This window comes from Triticum dicoccoides, chromosome 6A (genome assembly GCF_002162155.2).
Source record: "Triticum dicoccoides isolate Atlit2015 ecotype Zavitan chromosome 6A, WEW_v2.0, whole genome shotgun sequence".
Taxonomy (NCBI): Eukaryota; Viridiplantae; Streptophyta; class Magnoliopsida; order Poales; family Poaceae; genus Triticum; species Triticum dicoccoides.
This window is the reverse complement of record NC_041390.1, coordinates 415,508,412-415,525,742: the sequence shown is the minus strand read 5'-3', so window position 1 is coordinate 415,525,742 and position 17,331 is coordinate 415,508,412.

Here is a 17,331-nt window from a genome sequence, read left to right as displayed (position 1 = left end):
AAGATAAACCAATCATACATAAAAGAATTCAGAGAAGATTGAAATATTGTTCATAGATAATTTGGATCATAAATCCACAATTCATTGAATCTCGACAAACACACCGCAAAAGAAGACTACATCGAATAGATCTCCAAGGGAATCGAGGAGAACTTTGTATTGAGATCCAAAGAGAGAGAAGAAGCCATCTAGCTACTAGCTATGGACCCAAAGCTCTGTAGTAAACTACTCACACATCATTGGAGGGGCCATGGAGTTGATGTAGAGGCCCTCCGTGATCAATGCCCCCTTCGGCGGAGCTCCGGAAAAGGCCCCAAGATGGGATCTCTTGGGTACAGAAGGTTGCAGTGGTGGAAATAGGGTTTCGTGGTGCTCTTGGATGTTTGCGGGGTATGTGAACATATATAGGAAGAAGAAGTAGGTCGGTGGAGCTACGAGGGGCCCACGAGGGGGTAGGGCTTGCCCAGGGGGGTAGGCGTGCCCCCTGCCTCGTGGCCGTCTTGTTGATTGCTTGCCGTCCACTCCAAGTCCTCTGGATCACATTTGTTCCAAATATCACGTTCCCAAAGGTTTCATTTCGTTTGGACTCTGTTTGAAACACTGAAATAGGCAACAAAACAACAATTTGGGCTGGGCCTACGGTTAATAGGTTAGTCCCAAAAATAATATAAAAAGTGTAAAATAAAGCCCATTAACATCCAAAACAGATAATATAATAGCATGGAACAATCAAAAATTGTAGATACGTTGGAGACGTATCATGGGTGTTCCGCGCACACCCAACAGGGACACCATGCGCACTACACTACGCCGGGGACTGCGTCGCCGCCGCGGTGTAGACTCATAGCTGGAGCTGTCCTCTGATGACGGTGGAGTGGTTGAGCGACAATGATGAACTGGTGCCATTGGCGATTGTAGGAGAAGTAGATGAGATAAGCTACAGGGGGAGGGGAAAATGCGACACACGACTCGCCGGCTGTGAGGGTTTATATAGCAGGCCGGAAAGTATTGGGATTTTGGGAGATTTCACGGACTCAAGTGGGAAGCTTGCGCGGGAACCTACGCGGTTGCGTGGGAATGGGCTCACCATCGTATGGCCAAAAGAACGCCCCCGTGCGCTGCTCAAGCTTGCGCTCTAACCCGTTTGCAACAGCGGGGTGACAAGACGTGCGAGAGGAGGACGAAAGGACACGTACACATACGGTTAATATAATAAAAACATTTGCGATTAAACTACCTACTACCCGTGTCTTGGTTTATAAGTCGTCTATGTATTTTTTTGCCAAATTTTGACTATAGATTTAACTAATAAAATATGAATGCATGTCCCCAGAGATTATATCGTTGGATTCGTATTTGGACATAGTTTCTAATTATATAATTTTTGTAACATGCATTAACATTTTGTGGGTTAAATTTAAGGTCAAAATATGACACAGAATATAAAGGGGACTAATAGACCAAGACGGCAGTAGTAGCACACGGCCGCTCTCTACGCAGTGATGCAACTGTCGGCCTGCTTCTAGACGACCATTTCCTGCATGTTCAACTGCTTTATGCGTGTGGTTGCTTGCGGTTGAGGAGGCTGCGGCGCGCTCTTCTCGCGTCCCACTGCGTGCACTCTTCTCTCGCGTCCCTTCGGGCACTCTGCCCTCGTCCCTGCACGCGCACTGCTAGTGTTTGGAGCCAGCGCATGATCACGCGCGCTCGTGTGCATGCGGTTGCGCCTGGCACGATGTGACGATGTAGTTACCCACTGCAAAAACTGCCATGCAGACGCGCCGATAATCCAGGCCGCCGGGCTCCCATTTATTCCTACGGCCATTTACCTTCATCTCTTGTGCCACATGACACAATAAGCACACCCACGACAACACATACAGAAAGGACATCCAGCGGTTCCAATGGCGCTCCATGTGGCTCCAATGGCGCTCCGAGCGGCCGACGACGACAACGGCGGGCAGTTCACCACGCATCACGTAGTGGACACCACATGAGGGGGAAGGCCCTCTCCGTGGTGTACACGAAAGAGCCGGTCTCGATGGAGAGCTCCATCGAAACTATGGAGCAGTTGCTTGCCAAGTACAAGTACCAAGTGGTCGGCTTCCACCTCGAGTACACCATTGGTCGTGCCGGCCATGATCAGAAGGTTGTCGTCACCCAGTTCTGCATGCGACATGACGTCCTCTTCTACCACTACCACCTGGACACAAGGCCTTGCGAGCGTTTCTCCAGGTTTATCAACACCTTCGACTATAGTTTCGCAACGGTGGACACCACCAACAATCTAAAAGCGCTCAAGGTTTCGGGCTTGAAATGTCGGAATCTTGTCAACATCTAGGACCACTACAAGGTCTGGGGCAGCGACAACAACAAACAGAACTCCCAGGTTGACCTCACCTCAGCAATCATTGACCCCTGCTACATGAAGATGAAGGATGAGAGCAAGAAGGACAAGAACGCCTGGCACATTGTCTGGCATGAGAGACTGGATGAACAACACGTCAAGTATGCGTCCAAGGAAGTGTACACAAGCTACTAGATGTACATGCGGATCGTTGACATGAGGGAGTGTCTTCTTCCTACCCTAGACGAGGGATCGAGCCACAGAATAGTGGCGGGAGCGTCACAAGAAGTAGATGGCTAGACGGTTGTTTCTCCTAGTTTAGAATGCATACAATTGTTTATTGAGGTGTGTGCGAATGATCTGTATAGTCACTTATGTAATTGGATGTTTATTTCAGTTATATATATGTGTGTGTGTGTGTGTTATTATTCTATAGACAAAGCAAATCACATGGCTTATTAGCAGCAATCGTCTATGTTAGTATTGGTCTTCGCAAACATTTCTAATTATGGACATGTTTGCCGAGTATCACACACATCTTGTTCAGTTGAACCATTTATATTGTTTTGCGTAATCACACACAGTTCATTCTAGTGAACTGTATGCCGTATATCGCACACACCCGCATTTGGCTGCCCGTTTCTATTGTTCTGCATCATCGCGAACAGTTCTTCTAGATTAACCATTTGCCACCCATCACACACGCAACTCCAATATGAACCGTGTTTGATGTCACCTCCATCACAAATGTTTTCCATGTTTTTTGACGGTTTTATTACATCACTGTTTGTGATTTATGCATCGCACATAGTTTCGTCAAAGGGTCTCTGATTCCACTGTCGCATTTGGACCATCCTGCTGTAGTGTGGGGATGATGTCAAGAAGAAGGTCTTCTGTTTATCTTTGAAGGGAAAGGCATTGACATGGTATAGTGAAAGTGAGTTATATCGACTAGAGGGGGGTGAATAGGCGATTTTTACAAATTCATCATTGAGGAAATACAACTTGAGGAATTTGCTAAGTGACGAACTACTAGCAGCGGAATAAGTAATCATGTGCAAGCATAACATGGCAGTAACACAGTCATCATGATGATATGAAACAAGCACAGAGCACAGGTAGCGTGTAAATAGGATAAGCAGGCTGAAGATAAGATGACTGAAGAAATAGGATTGAGGAAATTGAGAAAGTCATCAGTCCAAGTCTTCAAACAGTAACTATCAAGTTCATCAACACATGAATGAGGAAATGAAAGGGTTGAGGAAATAGAACCAGTAGCTCGGTGAAGACAGTGATTTGGTAGACCAGTTCCAACTGATGTGACAGTTGTACGTCTGGTTGGAGTGGCTAGTGTTGGTGTCAAAACCGGCGGATCTCGGGTAGGGGGTCCCGAACTATGCGTCTAAGGTCGATGGTAACAGGAGACAGGGGACACAATGTTTTACCCAGGTTCGGGCCTCTCTATGGAGGTAATACCCTACATCCTGCTTGATTGATCTTGATGAATATGAGTATTACAAGAGTTGATCTACCACGAGATTGTAATGGCTAAACCCTAGAGGCCTAGCTTTTATGGTTATGATAATGTATATCTCTCCCTCCGGACTAAGTCCTCCGGTTTATATAGACACCGAGAGGATCTAGGGTTACACAAGGTCGGTTACAAAGAAAGGAATCTACATATTTGGTCGCCAAGCTTGCCTTCCATGCCAAGGAGAGTCCCATCCGGACACGGGTGCAGTCTTCGGTCTTCGTATCTTCACAGCCCATCAGTCCGGCCCATGGCTAACAGGCCAGATGCCCGAGGACCCCTTAGTCCAGGACTCCCTCAGTAGCCCCTGAACCTGGCTTCAATGACAACGTATCCGACGCGTAAATCTGTCTTCGGCATTGCAAGGCGGGTTCCTCCCTCCAAACTCCAAGATAGTCTTTGGGCGTATTTGAACATGTTCGGACCTGTAACACAACACCACACACAACCGTAGAGAGAATATAATATTCCATGAGTCCCATCCGCTGACAACTTTTTTACAACATGACATCACGTCTACCCGGTCACTATATCGAACCGTTTTGTCTGCCATCCCGTGTTTCGAGATGCTCCATTGGCACGTCTTGTCAAAACAGAGATCGTGTCCCCTTCTTGCGGGATCCTCATCAATACGGGCATGGGTAACCCATCCGTGCCGTTTATACAGCCCTTGGGAGTAGGCTAATTTCAAGGCGAGTGGGGAGGCGTTCAATACTCACTGCCTTTATAAGGAGATAAGAATCTCTTTTCTGCACCCACGCCTCTTTTCTTCCTCTGCCCTTCCACTCTTGAGCTCCAGCACCAAAGTTCTCATATGTTTCCCACTAAAGCAAGCACTCAACCATGTCTGGATCCGGAGGTCAAGGAAAGTGGATAGCCTCCTTCGTCAAGGAGGAGGATGTCGCCGAGCTTCGGGCGGCCGGGTATCCGGTGAAGGGAATCGCCCACCGCCTTCCAGCCCAGGGACAAATCGGTCCCACGCCGAAGCCCAACGAGAGGGTACTATTCATACCTCATTTCCTCCACGGGTTAGGGTTTCCACTCCACCCATTCATCCGCGGGCTGATGTTCTTCTATGGGATAGACTTCCACGACCTATCCTCGAACTCCTTTCTCGGTATCTCGGCATTGATCATCATGTGTGAAGCCTTCCTCCGCATCCAACCCCACTTCGGGTTGTGGCTCAAAATCTTCAATGTGAAGCCGAATGTGGTGGATGGCCAACACATGGAGTGCGGAGGCGCCATGGTGAAAAAGCTGGCCAATGTCTCCTGGCCAAAAGGCACTTTCGGGGAGTCTGTCAAGGAATGGTAGAAACAATGGTTCTACATTACAGAACCCCGCGATGCCACCTGGGCCGCGGTTGCCGAATTCAACTCCGGAGCTCCCATGCGACTCACCTCCTGGGTTGAGAAGATCCCGAACTGGTGTTCGTCAGACGGGCTGACAGTGCTGCAAACGTGCATTCAAAGCATGGTGGACAAGGATGTCAAACTTGTTGATGTAATCCAGGTGATGCTAGTTCACCAAATTCTCCCCTACCAAGGCCGAAGTCACTCTCTATGGGAGTTTAATCCGAAGAAGCACCAAAACCTAGAGAGGTTCTTCGAAACAACCCACGAAGATGCCTGGAAGTTTCTTTTCAAGGGCAACGAGACACCGCCGGCCACAACCTCGGACTGCGGGTATAGCATTAATCACTCCGCCAGCAAGGTAAATCTTTACCGCATCCTTTACTTGCTTGTTTCAAGGATGATATCTAATCTTTTATTATCATGGCTTCTTCAGGAGTGGATGGAGAAGGAGAAGCAGATCCAATGTCCAGCTCCGCTGCCTGAAGAACCAGTCATCCCGCGTTTAGCAAAGATGCTGGTGCCAACGCCCTATAAGGCGCCGGAGAAGAAGGCCGTAGGGAAGGCCAAGGGGGTCCGGAGTGGCCCCTGCCGCAAGGGCGCTTCGGACGCGACGTCCGAAGATAAGACCCGCTCCTCCACCACCGAAGACGACGACGATGAGGAGGAGGAGGAGGAGGAGAACAACCCTCCTTGTCGGTGTCAAAACCGGCGGATCTCGGGTAGGGGGCCCCGAACTGTGCGTCTAGGCCGGATGGTAACAGGAGGCAGGGGACACGATGTTTTACCCAGGTTCGGGCCCTCTTGATGGAGGTAAAACCCTACGTCATGCTTCATTAATATTGATGATATGGGTAGTACAAGAGTAGATCTACCACGAGATCAGAGAGGCTAAACCCTAGAAGCTATCCTATGGTATGATTGTTGTTCGTCCTATGGACTAAAACCCTCCGGTTTATATAGACACCGGAGAGGGCTAGGGTTACACAGAGTCGGTTACAATGGTAGGAGATCTACATATCCGTATCGCCAAGCTTGCCTTCCACGCCAAGGAAAGTCCCTTCCGTACAGGGGACGAAGTCTTCAATCTTGTATCTTCATAGTCCAGGAGTCCGGCCGAAGGTATAGTCCGGCTATCCGGACACCCCCTAATCCAGGACTCCCTCAGTAGCCCCCGAACCAGGCTTCAATGACGACGAGTCCGGCGCGCAAATTGTCTTCGGCATTGCAAGGTGGGTTCTTCTCCAAGTTCCGTGTACCTGTTGAATAGTGTCCGCTTTCTTGTAAATGTAGTGCTCCTTGGCTTCTACGCCCAATAATGGCCATTTTCCATGTGTCAAACGAATACGAAAAGTCAGGGTGTTTTTTATATTTACACCCCTAGCCGCGTGAATGAACCGCCTATTTAAGGGGACAAGGATTTAGATCCAAACCACACCTTCTCCCTTCCGCAAGTATTCATCAGAGCGTATCCGACAGAGGTCCATTCCATCATGGCCGGCCGCCGCAGCTCCTCCTCTCGCCCTTCCAGCCCTCGGCCTGGAGATTGGAAGAAGTGCTCCATCCCGCACAGCGAGTTAGTGACGCTCCATACCAAGGTATTTCTCCCCCGGCCTATATGGTCCCGGTTCGAGCCAGACTTGCCACCTATAATCGCGGAGAGCAAGCGGAGAGCGCCCCCAATCCCTCCAAAGGAGAGCGGGTACGCCTTGCCCCTTACTTAATAAGAGGGCTCGGATTTCCAATTCATCCTTTTCTCCGGGGGCTTCTGGAGTTCTATGGCCTCCAGCTGCACAACCTCATGCCTGCCTCCATATTGCATATCGCGGGCTTCGTAGCCCTTTGCGAGCTGTTCTTGGGCTGCGAGGCTCATTTCACGCTGTGGAAAAGGCTATTCTGCCTTGTGCCCCGCTCTAAGGAGGGGTAAATATATCAGGTGGGCGGAGCCGAAGTGTGGCGCATCGCCGGGACCGGATATCTATCCGGAACCCCAAAGAAGGCGTCCGAGGACTGGCCTTCGGAATTGTTTTATATAGAGGACGTCCCGCTGCCGGATCCTGTCTGGATCGGCCTCCCTGAGTTCGACAGTGCTCCCGTAAAGAAGTGCCTAAGATGGCGTCCACGGAGCCCTCAGAGGGAAAGTGACAGGGACGTTATTTACCTGGTGGCCGGATAAGGTTGTTAGCTCATTCCGGACTGACCATGATCGGGGTCATGGCCGCATGCATCATGCAAGGGGTGCAGCCGCTTCAGTATAGAGGTCTCCCCATGTGGGACTTCAACGGGGAGGACGACGCCACCCGCTACGGTCGTAAGGGGCCTGATTCGGCTGCCGCTCTAATAAAGACCTTGTCCGCTTTGTACAAGGGAGAAGAGGAGGAATTTCTCCGTGTCAACCCACAGGGTGGATTTTCTATGTACAATCCCCGAAGTTGGGTAAGTGGACACTTTTAGTTGCCCATCCGTTTTATATTCCCATTGTTAAATTTTCAGTCTAACGACTTCAACGCAGGAACTGCGCCAAGCTGTTAAAGAAATAAACAGCCCTCCTCCACAACCCGAGGACCCGGGACGGTCCCTTGACCCGGCCTCTCAAGAGGATCCGGACTTATCTGTGGAGCTGATTGATGGAGTGTTTCATCAATTGAGCAAGGACAACGCCTTGGTGGCCATTACGGCCGATTATCCAGGGCTACTCCCAGCCTCACAGGTAACTATGACCGGAGTCCCAGCACTTTGAAAAAGGGATCTGTCCTCGCGTGTTTTCGATTGCCGTATGACAGCCGTGTTTTGCAGGGGAGGTCCTTGAGACGGGAGGCCGAGCCTGCGGCGACTAGCCAACGAGGGGCGGCAAGGCCCCGCGAGCTGAAAAGAAGTGCGGTCCAGACTGAGGCACAGGAGCAAAGGTATAGCGCGCCACGTTATTCCCATGTGTTATTCCTTCGAGGCATATTAACGCTCGTGCTCTCTTCAGGACGAAGAGACCTCGCGGGACTATATCCGGAGAGGCTGCCAATCGCGCCTCCACCAGCCAGGCTCCAAAGCCTGGTCCGGAAGCGGAGGTGAACACGAGGCGCGCACCAGACGCTCCTCCGACGAAGGATGCGGACAGGCTGTCTGCCACCAATTCCGAGGTGGAGTGTGCCATGAACCACAGGCGTCGCCGGACAGTTCTTCGCGACGCTTGTTTCTCCCAAGAGGCATTGGATGCCTTCAATTCAGGAGACACGTACCTCTGTGCCGCTCAAAATGGTCTAGCCAGAGCCACGGAGCAGTATGTGAAAGACATACGGGTAAGAAAATTTTGGTAATTATATATATGTACCAGTAGCCCCCGAGACTTGAAACAGTTAGAATAACTGATTTAAGGATCATCTGTTATGCAGGTTCTTACAGAAAAGAATACCCTGCTATCCCAGGAGCTGGAAGAGTGCAAAGCCCAACTTGAGGCCGCACTAGCCGCGGCAAGGGAGCCCAAGGAGACCCCCTCTGGTAATATACGCTTCGAAAGATAAGTATTTTGCGAAGTGCGGAGTGGGTGCAAATATGACAAATGAAATTGCATATGGCGCCGGATTAAATCCGGAAGTGCAACAACTCTGACGCCAGCTGAAGGCTGGTGAGAGCGTGCTGACAAAGGTGAGGCGGGAGAAGAACGATCTCCAAGATGCCAACACCAAGCTGGGCGTTGAACTAAAGGACGTTCGTGCCCAGCTGTTGGACTCCGTGAAGGAGAATCAGCGGCTTCGACGCGGCATATATAGTAAGTGCTTAAACGAACTTTGAAAAAAGAGTTCGGCGAGGAAGTCGACTAACCGAGTAATGTCTGTAGGTATGCTAACAGGTCGTCATGGAGAGGAAATGCCCGGTTCTATGGGTGACCTTCTTCCCGAGCTCTCACAACTGCATGAGCGAGTTCGGCAGGTGATGCAAGGCGTCGCCCAGGCTTTGTGGCCATCCGTCTCCATGCCCGAAGGCCTTGGAGAGCTTGTAGAGAAGCTGAAGGGAGTGCAGCGGCGCTTCCGATTGTGGAAGATGTCGACCTATCATCAAGGCGCCAGGGAGGCCTGGGCCATGGTGAAGACACGGTACACGAAGGCTGACCCAAACCACATGGCCGAGGTCGGACCCGTCGGGCCTGATGGGAAGGAGATCCATGTGAGCTTAGTATACGGCCAAGTAGAGTTGGCCGCAAAGTATTCCCAACAGGACTGTAAACTAGATAGCCTGTTAGATGGTATTGAAGAGGAATACAATCAGTCAGATTGACTATGTAATTTTAATTGACATGTGTAATGCCTTCTAGCCGGATTGTAGATCGTTTGTCATGGCCGACCTTTTCGCTTCAACCTCCGGACCTGACGGTCCGGAGTGTGTCCGAATACCACTACTAGGGAAAAGCCTATACACAGAATCTTACCAGCAGCGCGCTTTAAAATCAGGCGCTGCTGCTAAGTAGCAGTAGCGCGGGCCATGGAAACTCGCTGCTGAAACAAGTTTATCAGTAGCGCGTGCACTCCAAGAAGCGCTACTGCTAAAATTCCCATGACGCCGCCGCGAGGCCAGTTATAGCAGCAGCGCGTTAAAATAAACAGCGCTACTGCTACGCACATTCAGGCAATAATCGCTACTGCTAAATTAACTACAAAAATCAATGAGCATTCAGCGCATTCAGCGCATTCAGCGTAACATAGCAGCAGCATATTTTTTATGTCTATGTCTATTTTAACATACTAACACATAACAGTAGCGCGTTCAGGCCGAAAGGCGCTACTGATAAGTAGTTTAGCAGTAGCGCGTTTACCTATAGCGCGCTACTGCTATTCCATTCCATCTTCCCCCACTCACTAGCCTCATCCACAGATCACACTCTCACACACTCACGGTCTCCTCCTCACCCCCCGCGCCGCCGGTCCTCCCCCGTCGCCCCTCCCCTGATCTGCGCCGCTGTCGCCTCATCCTCCTCGCTGGACTCGGTACCGGCCTCCTCCTCTGTCCTCCCTCCACTCGCCGCTGGCCGCCCCCTCCTCGCTCCGCCTTCCTCCTCCGTCCTACTATCTTCTCCCTCCTCGAGTCGCCCCTCCTTGTCCCTCCTCCCTGATACATTCTGATTTAGTAGGCTTTCATATGTAACATTTTGATTTAGTTGATATGATTAAGTTGATTTAGTAGGCTAGTTGATTTAGTTGATTTAGAACATTTTGATTTAGTTTATTTAGTAGGCTCGTTGATTTAGTTGACTTAGTAGGCTAGTTGATTTAGAACATTTTGATTTAGTTGATTTAGTATGCTAGTGGATTTAGTATGCTAGTTGATTTAGTTGATTTAGTATGCTCGATTTAGTTTTTTTGTAATAAGTTATTTTTTGGCAAAATGTAGGTGCCAATTTAGTTAAATTTTCCACTTGTTTCCTGTGAAGTGAATCGTTAATCCTTTGCTCATATTGCTTTAGGAAAATGGCGCCACCACCAGCACCACTATGTCGACTGTGCAAGTCAAGGTGCGCCAGCAGCCTTGCAACTGGCAAGCTATTCGGCATCTACTTCCATCTGAGTTTTTGTCATGCGGCGGTAAGAAATTAGATGAAATGTAACAACTATTTTATTTTTAGTGTTGGCATTACTGCATTGTGTCATTTTGCTTTTCTTACATAGATCGTCCCATGCAATGTGAGGTTGAAATTCAACAAGCTGACAGGAGACACTGTGACATTTGAGGCTCCTGGGGGGCTATGGAGGTCGAGAAAGGACGCAATATGTCGTAGATTGGAGGAGATGGATGGGCCCGTTTCCTCGCTCGCATGCGTCTTACTAGTGGTGAGTTGATCAGATTCTCCTTCAGAGCAGAAATACCCAAGCTGGTTGTCATTTATATCAACCTGGTGGAAGATGATGAAGATGACGAAGATGATGAAGATAATGAGGACCCACTCAATGAAGATGATGAGAAGCCACTTCATGAAGCCATCATAGCTCAAAGAATGAGGCTGAGCGAGGAGGAGGTGTGCAACCTATGGGACATAATTCCGCCACGTGATGACTTTGTCGGGGTGCCATTCATAACCCGCCTGACAAGTATCATGGTCGATCGGCATGAAATGGTATGTTATACGTACTGCATGTAGTAATTTGATGATATATATATGCTTTATTGTTATACTTACAAATGCAAATTATCCGATTATATGCTTAGTGAATCCGATGATATGCTTAGTGTAGAGTCCAATGATATGCTTTATGGAATCTAGTCGATGATATACTTTAGTGTAGAGTCTGATCACATGCTTATTAGTGTAGAATCCAAGGAACTATTAATAGTGTAGATAATCCATATATATACTTATTAGTAGAATTCATGATTAATTAGTACAAATGCGTAGTACTGTGTCTTTTGATAGTGTAGAAATCTAGACTTAATAGAAATATATTTGCAAGAGTATGTGTGAGGCTATTTATTAATTGATATGTTTTTCTTATTCAGAGATTGCCAAAGAACCTATCTATGAGTTGTGGTATCGAGCCTGACGAAGAAGGCTCAGTTGGACTACGCCTTACCGCAAGGGGCTCCGTCACCACATGTACTTACCGCATGGGCACAGATGGTCGCACACACTTGAACTCGGTTGGGTGGAAGAGATTCCTTGTTGGCAAGAATCTTCGTGCTGGACAGGCCATCCTAATTACTATCAGGAACACCCACCGCCCAGGCTTGAGGATGATGATCATCGTCGATATCATCTAGAACTACATATGTGTGTGTGGCTATATCATCTAGAACTACATATGATGATCGTCGTCGATATCATGTAGAACTACATATGATGATCGTCATCGATATCATCTAGAACTAAATATGATGATTGTCATCGATGTCACCTTGTACTGCTTGAGGATGCATGTTGAGTATATATGAAATTGTTATCTAGTACTCCCTCGGTTCCAAATTACTCGTCGTGGTTTGAGTTCAAATTTGAACTAAAACCACGACGAGTAATTTCGAACCGAGGGAGTACTACCTAGTACCTATAATGCTTTATGAAATTGATATCTAGTAGTACCTAGTAGTACCTAGTATCTGGAAATTGCAGTTTATCGAAGCTGGAATGGGAAATGGTGAAATATATAACAGTAGCGCTGGACCGGGAAATCGCTACAGCTAAGTAATAGCAGCGCGTTCCTGAAAAGCGCTGCTATTATAGTCAATAGTGGTAGCGCGGGTACAGGCAGCGCTACTACTAAGAGTTAGCTGTAGCGCCTTATTGGTAGCGCGGGCACCCGTGCTGCTGATAGGCCTAAAACCCGCGCAGCTGCTAGCCTTTTCCCTAGTAGTGTACCCTCGCGGTTATATAAGAACTGGGGTATGCATGGAGACTAGGCGTAGGGGTCATTAGTGCTTGAAAAGACAAGTGCCCAACTAGTTATGTTATATTACATGGTTAGTAAGAAACATCTTCTAGGGAGAATAGTTCCGTTAGGGGTTCCTTTCCTTGGGAGGCATGCCCTAAAGTGCATGTCCATTTTGCGAAAAGAGGCGCAGGAAAAACATCTGGGGGTGTATAGATAAAAAAAGATCATCTTTAGTTCACCGACCGAATATTCCCTTAAGAATGCTAGCTTTCGGCTTCACCCAGTCTGAGGTACACATCCGGCTGACCCGGCAGTAACAACCGCAGAGGTGCTCCCTTTACCACCTAGCCGAACAATCAGGAACATAGGGGTAAGCACAGGAACCAGGCAACCCAGCTTGGCCAAAACTTAAGTCATATCGATGCATATCATGGCGAATAAAAGGTACATGCGGAAGTGTGACACATGTGTTGGGCATGAAGCCCGTATAAATAAGCTTCTTTTTAAAGAAGCCCCCAGGTTTAATGAACGCGGATAGCGCGTCATTTTATGAGCCTTTAAAGGCTATAAGAGAGAGAGAGAGGAGAAGGAGAGAAATGTAAGACAGAAAGTATGTAAAAAATGGACAGAGGAAGGAGACGAACACAGAGTCCGGCGCTAGGCATAGAATCTTCGGAGACGGGCTGCGTTCCATGGGTTCGGCTCGAGTCGGTTATCCGATGCATCTCGCAGGCGGTACGGTCCACCAGTCAGGACTTGGTCAATTATGAAGGGACCTTCCCACTTGGGCTTGAGTTTGTCCTTTTTCTTGTCCGGCAGGCGTAGAACTAATTCGCCAACGTTGTAATTTTTGGCCCGTACTTCTCTGCTTTGGTATCTTCGATCCTGCTGTTGATAGAATGCGGAACGGGCTTTTGCCATGTCTCGCTCTTCCTCCAAGGCGTCCAAACTGTCCTGCCGATCAAGCTCGGCTTCTCTTTCTTCGTACATGCGCACTCGAGGTGAGTCATGAATTATGTCGCAGGGCAAAACTGCCTCTGCGCCGTATACCATGAAGAATGGTGTGTATCCGGTGGTGCGATTCGGCGTGGTCCACAGCCCCCAGAGTATGGAGTCAAGCTCCTCTACCCAGTGCGTATTAGATTCCTTGAGGGACCGCACTAATCTGGGTTTGATGCCGCTCATGATAAGACCATTTGCATGTTCGACCTGGTCATTGGTTTGTGGGTGATAGACGGAAGCATAATCGAGCTTGATGCCCATGTTTTTGCACCAGAGTTTTACCTCATCGGCCGTAAAGTTCGTGCCGTTATCAGTGATGATGTTGTGGGAGACGCCGTAACAGTGTACAACCCCGGATATAAAGTCTATCACCGGTCCGGATTCGGCCGTCTTAACAGGCTTGGCTTCTATCCATTTTGGTGAACTTATCCACCATGACCAGTAAGTATTTTTTCTTGTGGGTTCCGCCTTTAAGGGGTCCAACCATGTCAAGCCCCCAGACCGCGAAGGTCCAGGTGATGGGGATAGTTTGGAGGGCGGTGGGTGGCATATGGCTTTGGTTTGCAAAAAGCTGGCAACCGACGCATCGTTGGACTAAGTCCTGGGCGTCTGCCCGGGCCGTCGGCCAATAAAAGCCTGTACGGAAGGCCTTGCTTACAAGGGACCGAGCTGTAGCGTGATGTCCACCGAGTCTGGCATGAATTTCAGCCAGGAGGTTCCGCCCTTCCTCTTCGGAGATGCACCTTTGAAGGACTCCGGTAGTGCTTTTCTTATAAAGCTCTCCCTCATGGACTTTATAGGCTTTAGATCGCCGCACGATGCAGCGTGCCTCATTTTGGTCCTCAGGGAGTTCCTGCCTGGTAACGTAGGCGAGGAATTGTTCTATCCACGGGGCTATGACGGCCATTATTACGTGGGCTGAAGGTGTTATTTCATTGGCAGAGCCTCCAATTATGTCAGAGTGTTCGGTGTCGGGCAGTGCGGTTGGGTCCGGGCTGTTATTGCCAGGTTCCCCTTCCCATACTATGGCCGGCTTGAACAGCCTTTCCAAGAAGATGTTTGGGGGACTACATCGCGTTTTGCACCGATCCGTGCCAGGACATCTGCCGCCTGATTATTTTCCCGGGCTATATGGTGAAATTCGAGGCCTTCGAACTGAGATGACATTTTTAGGACGGCGTTGCGATAAGCTGCCATTTTTGGATCCTTGGCATCAATGTCTCCATTTATTTGGGATATTGTGAGGTTCGAGTCCCTGCGCACCTCTAGGCGTTGAATGCCCATGGATACTGCCATCCGGAGACCATGTAAAAGGGCCTCATATTTGGCTGCGTTGTTGGAGTCTGTGTACATTATCTGGAGTACATATTGAACTGTGTCTCCTGTGGGGGACGTCAAAACGACGCCAGCCCCTAGACCGGCCAACATTTTGGAGCCGTCGAAGTGCATGACCCAGTTTGAATATGTGTCGTACTCTTTAGGGAGTTCGGCCTCCTCCATTCTGCGACGAAGTTGGCCAAAACTTGTGACTTGATAGCTCGCCGTGGCTTGTAAGTTATGTCGAAAGGGAGGAGCTCAATCTCCCATTTTGCAATCCGGCCCGTCGCGTCGCGGTTGTTTATAATATCGTTAAGTGGCACTTCCGAGGCTACTGTTATTGAACACTCTTGAAAGTAGTGTCGCAGCTTCCGGGATGCCATAAATACTGCGTATGCAATCTTTTGATAATGCGGGTACCGTGACTTGCACGGAGTAAGGACAGTGACACATAATAGACCGGCTTTTGAAGGGGGGATTTGTGTCCGTCCGTTTCTCATTAGACGACGAGCACTGCGCTTACGACCTGATGGGTTACTGCAATGTATAATAGCATTGGTTCGCCAATGTTTGGCGCGGCCAGGACTGGGTTTGTTTCCAAGATGGCTTTTATTTCGTCGAGTCCGGCCGTGGCTGCATCCGTCCACTCGAAGTGTTCGGTGCACCGAAGGAGGCGGTAAAGGGGTAGGGCCTTTTCTCCTAAGCAGGAGATAAAGCGGCTTAGAGCCGCCACACATCTGGTTAATTTTTGTATTTGTTTGAGGTCCTTTGGGATATCCAATTGTGACAGAGCTCGGATCTTGGCTGGATTTGCTTCAATTCCTCTACCGGATACAATGAAGCCCAGGAGCTTTCCGGCTGGAACGCCGAAAATGCATTTTTCCGGGTTGAGCTTGATGTCGTATGTTCGGAGGTTATCGAATGTTAGCCTCAAGTCGTCTACTAGAGATTCGACATGTCTTGTTTTAACGACCACATCATCTACGTATGCCTCCACTGTTTTGCCGATCTAGTTTGCCAGACATGTCTGAAACATGCGCTGATATGTTGCGCCGGCGTTTTTGAGCCCGAAGGGCATTGTGTTGAAGCAGAATGGGCCGTATGGTGTGATGAGTGCTGTTGCGGCTTGGTCTGACTCTGCCATCTTTATTTGATGGTAGCCGGAGTATGCGTCGAGGAAACACAACGAATCGTGTCCTGCGGTAGCATCGATAATTTGATCGATGCGGGGGAGAGGGAAGGGATCCTTTGGGCAAGCTTTGTTAAGGTCTTTGAAATCAACGCACAAGCGCCAGGATTTGTCCTTCTTTGGTACCATCACCAGGATTGCTAGCCATTTCGGATGTTTTATATCTTCGATAAATCCGGCCTCCAATAGCTTGGCTAGTTCCTCTCCCAAGGCATGTCTCTTAGGTTTGGAAAAATGCCGAAGAGCCTGTTTGACTGGCTTGAATCCTTTTAGGATAGTTAAGCTGTGTTCGGCCAGCCTGCGTGGGATTCCTGGCATGCCTGAAGGGTGCCAGGCGAAAATGTCCTAGTTCTCTCATAGGAACTCTCACAGTGCAGCGTCTACATCAGGGTTTAACTGTGCCCCGATGGAAGCTGTTTTATTGGGGTCCGTTGGATGGACCTGGAATTTGACTATTTCGTCCGCCGATTTAAAGGAGGTGGACTTGGATCTTTTATCGAGTATCACATCGTCCCTATTCACCATGGAGCGCAGCACAGTCAGTTCGCCGGCCGCTAGGGCTTCGGATAGCGCCTCGAGGGCCAGTGCGGCTGTCTTGTTTTCGGCGCGGAGTGCTATGTCCGGATCACTAACGAGAGTGATGATTCCATTAGGCCCGGGCATCTTGAGCTTCATGTACCCGTAATGGGGTATTGCTTGGAAGACTGTAAACCCTTCCCACCCTAGCAGAGTGTGATATCCGCTACTGAACGGGGCCACCTGGAACGTGACCTCTTCGGACCTGTAATTATCCGGTGTGCCGAACACCACATCTAGTGTGATTTTTCCTATACAGCGCGCTTCCCGACTGGGGATTATTCCTCTAAAGGTTGTGTTGCTTCGCTCAATGTGGTTCCAGTCTATTTCCATTTTTTGAAGGGTTTCCTCATAAATGAGGTTCAATCCGCTGCCGCCATCCATGAGTACCTTGGTAAGACGAAAGTCATCCACTATTGGACTGAGGACCAATGCGGCTGGTGCTCGTGCTGTTCAGAATTTAGGTTCATCACTGGCGTTAAAAGTAATAGCTATGTCACTCCATGGGTTTATTGTTGCTACTTGGTAGACTTCGGCAAGGCCGCGGAGTGTTCTTTTTCACATATTATTTGATGCGAAAGTCTCGAAGACTATTAATACCGTACTGGTTTCTCTGGGGTGGCTTTCTGTGGCTTCTGGAATTAGAAGATCTTCGCTAATTTTTCCCACAT